General features: G+C 47.0%; 1 protein-coding gene across 3 annotated transcripts in view; it reads left to right on the top strand.

The window, feature by feature from the left end:
• The window catches only part of CBFA2T2 (CBFA2/RUNX1 translocation partner 2), a 43,941-nt gene that overhangs the window by 907 nt on the left and 38,983 nt on the right, over positions 1-4,051 (top strand). The window lies entirely within an intron of this gene.

Here is a 4,051-nt window from a genome sequence, read left to right as displayed (position 1 = left end):
GGGGATGATCATATTGAGATCTCTGTTGCTTTCACTTGTTTCCGCCTTCTTATATTATTCATATCTCATATCTCCAGCAATGTAAATTAGAGGAGATTCCAAATCTAACTTTGGTGTCTTAACACAGTTGAGTGCTGTCCATGATACTTTTTATCGCCATGAAAAGTTACATTTTCGGGGGGTCTACCCCCTTCTTGTGAGGCTCTTTTCACACCTGCGCGGATATGCGCAAAACACAAAAAATTTTTTTTTAATGTACCCTGTTCACACCTACGCGTCATATGCGCAACACGAAAACGCGAATCGCACTTTGGGCGACTTCCGCGCGTTCCGGCTATAGCAGTAGCCACAATTGTGTGGAAACCGCGGGGATGTTACATTTTGCGCATTTTTATTCTGCGCGTTTGTATGCGCTGAAATCAAAACGCAGTGTTTGAACGGAGCTTGAGTAATGTTTGGACCTTAGAAGAAGAAGGCAGCAGACCCCTCAAAGCTTATTCTGGAAATGTAACTGTAACTTAAAATGTAAAAAGTTTGGTGGACAGAACTGCACGTTCACAGATCTGGCGGCTTCCATCACCTAGTAAAGTCTCCTGTATGGTGACAACGATGTATTCCTTCTGATATGAATAGTAACTGTTGTATCCATAAGTGTCCCAGGAAATACATGATGATACATACTGACCATTCTGCACTGTGTGTGGTCTACAGACTGCTGCTGGTTCAATGGATTATTTGAAGTCAGTTGTGTGTGATGGTGTTTTAAAGTAGAACCGGAGCCAAAAGTTTTTGGATATAGTAAGGGAGGGTTATAACTAGAGATGCACCGATACTAGTATTGGTGCCGATGCCGAGTATGTAGGTGAGTACTCGTACTTGCCCAAATGCTCACGATGCTTATCCTGATACCGGAACTTCCCGTAGCAGGAGTCATTACACGCTGCCCGGCTTCCTGATTGGCCGGGAAGCCGCCTCCATGCACTGGGTGGTGAGGGAGCTTGGAGCCAGCTTCCCAGCCAATAAGGAAGCCGCTGGTCAGGAAGCTTGCCAATCAGGAAGCAAGGTGGCGAGTCATTATCTTCCTCCCCGGCTTCATGGTTGGCCAGAAAGCCAGCTCCATCATCACCTGGTGACGAGGGAGCATGGAGGCGGCTTCCCGGCTAATCAGGAAGCCTGGGGGCGAGTCATTACACTCCATCCAGCTTCCTTAATGGGACTTCCGGTCCCGCATTATAGTGAATCCCGCATTATAACTCCTGGCAGCTTTTTTGTGCCATTTGTATCCATTGGGGAGCTTTCTCTTCGCTTCCTGCCTGACAGCCACAACAGGAAGTGAGGGGAAATCCCTCCAAAGCAAGGAAAATCTCTGGTGTCACCAGAACTACTGTCACCATTGGAGGAATTCCCATCTGGTGACAACCCAGGGATTTTCTTTCACTTTCAGGACAAATACAGAGGGTGAGTCTCCCTAAATGGGGACACTGACAGGTCTTCTAATCCCCCTCCACTCTATATAAAATATAAAACAGTTTTGGCTTCAGTCTGCAAAACGCGTTGGTTTGTCATCTTTGATCAATATGGTGCTGAAGGGGGCACCAGTACCTACAAGAGGAGTAAAAGTCCTCCTTCACAGCAGTGCAATTTGAAGCTCTTCAGCCACCGCACAACAAAGTACATCAAAGGGAATCCCATTATATTCTACGGGACCCGTTCACGCCTATGCAGCGCTCTTTGGGAGTCTAGGGATGAGGACCTACCTAATCCATCCAATCAACTTGTATCCAGTCATTCAGGCCCTGACACTACATAGTTGTTGGTAGATCTTAATGTGATTGTACAGTCGGATTGTAGTGTGTGTGGTGAATGTAAAGCAGTTGGGGGTGATTGTACAGTGTATGGCCAGCTTTAGATGGATTGGTTGTATTTTGTTGCTCTGTCCACTCTACATATAGAAGATGAACCTTGATTGTTATTGGACTTTTGTTGCTGCTTCTTGTCCCTCTTGAGATATGTTTGTGTGTTGTGGTTGGGGTGCTGTCGGTGAACGTCGTCGGCGGTAATCCTGTGGCACTTGGAGTGTGTATGTTTGGTTAGCACTGGTCTGCATGCCGTTCTGTAAATATTATGTCTCCGCGTGGTGTGATGTTTATTCCAATCTATAGCCGTATGCTGTGTATACAGTTCAGCGCACTCCGTCTCCTTTTTTGGTCTTTTGGGATGACGGGGGCCATGTCCTATTACAGGGGTAGGCAACCGAGGCATGCCAGCTGTTGTGGAACTACAACTCCCATGAGGCATTGCAAAACTCTGATACATAGACATGACTCCCGAAGGCAAAGGCATGATGGGATTTGTAGTGAAAAGGTTGCCTTCCCCTTCTCTATGACAATGCAGTGGTGATCAAAGAGTTTGGCTTGTGGCTTTTGTGACATGGGACTATTGGGCAGGCCTGTTGATGATTCCCCACCCGTTGGTTTTAGGCTTGATTTACATCAGAGGTAGGCAGCCTTGGTATGCCAGCTGTTGTGGAACTACAAGTCCCATGAGGCATTGCAAGACTCTGAAAGCCACAGGCTGTCAGAGGCAGATGCATGGTGGGATTTAAGTTAAAGCTCAGCTGGAGGGCCAAGGTTACCCATCTCTGATCTGGGAGGAAATACGCCACCCCCCCAAAAAAAAATGAAGTTCATGGCCTGCTTTCAGGGTGACTCTACCTTTTTAGTATAAATTGTCCTTTCAGACACGACCTCCCCATCTGCGTGCACCCCACCTGATCCTGATTTACCTTTACCCCCCATGCCAGTGGTCTTCCTTGAGCGGCCCTGCCCAAAGCCATACAATCTTTCTTCAGAAAGTGCCTGGCTGGGTCCTCTTCATCATTCGCAAGGGCACCATGACCCCATTGGTTCCTAAGGGGAGGCATACTCATGGCCAGGGCATGTGCTCCGCTCCGGGTGCCGCTTTAAGTGGGGCATTGTCGGCTGTGTGGATGGAGAACTTCTCCCTTGGGAGGGGGAGCAACTCTGGCCTTTGCCCCGGGTGACAGAATGTCTAACTTTGCTACTACTCATGGCAGCCTCCAAGGGTCCTGCAGAGTGTGGCTCTCATAGGAATTAATGGTTTTGCTGCCATTGCTGACCACCCCAGTGCCTTCAGCTGGCTTCACGCCTAGGCTAACCCAAACAATCCATTCACTTTGTATCCAATTGCACGCCCTTGTACTACATAGCTGCTGGTAGATCTAAAGGAGATTCTATAGTATGTGATGAGCTCAAAGGCTTGCAAAGTTAACATTTATTTACTATTTTTAATTTTTAGCATCCCCATGGTTGCCCCAATTGTTCCCTTATTATAACCCACCATAACTCCAGCTACATATTCATGAGTTCCGTGCACATCTCAAACACTCCTGACCAGCTTTGTCCCATTTGGGGCCCAAAAATGAGGGGGAACCCTGTAAAAAGTTGGACTTTTGGGAGACAAGCAATAGCATTACTCAGCATGTTCACACTCTTTCCATGAGATCCATTAGTCGAATGACACGTCGAGATTCTATATTGTTCACCGTGGCCCAATAAATCTGACGAGAGGCCCAAAGACTGTAATACTACATGGAGCCAAAGTAAATTCCGATTCCTCCGTGGACGTTTCCAGGCCCCGCGGAAGAAATGTCTAAGTTATGGTGTGTGAGCTTTCACAGAGCCAACCCGTCTCCTGAACAGCTGCTCTAGATTACAGGCCGAGACTCCATTGATTAGAGGCAAAACCCACCCGCCCGCGTATAAATAGATTTTCCTTCAAGAAAACCAGAAACGTGTTATGGGTTTGCAAGCTTCCCGACATGTGTTTGTCGTTATTGCCATACACATGTGCGACGCATGTGTGTGCACGCACAGGTAAAAAAAAAAAAATATAAACTCGTTTTTAGGGATACATCCTTGGAGCCAGACTGTCTAGCTTCCAAACTTCACCCTGTGCTCCGGAGTTCCAAGGGGATTCTTTTATGTAAATATCTAAATTCATCCAATTTTTACAGATAAAAAGACTACCG

Source organism: Nanorana parkeri, unplaced genomic scaffold, assembly GCF_000935625.1.
Source record: "Nanorana parkeri isolate BGI_ZX_2015 unplaced genomic scaffold, ASM93562v1 scaffold193, whole genome shotgun sequence".
Classification (NCBI taxonomy): domain Eukaryota; kingdom Metazoa; phylum Chordata; class Amphibia; order Anura; family Dicroglossidae; genus Nanorana; species Nanorana parkeri.
This window is presented reverse-complemented; position numbering and strand designations above follow the sequence as displayed.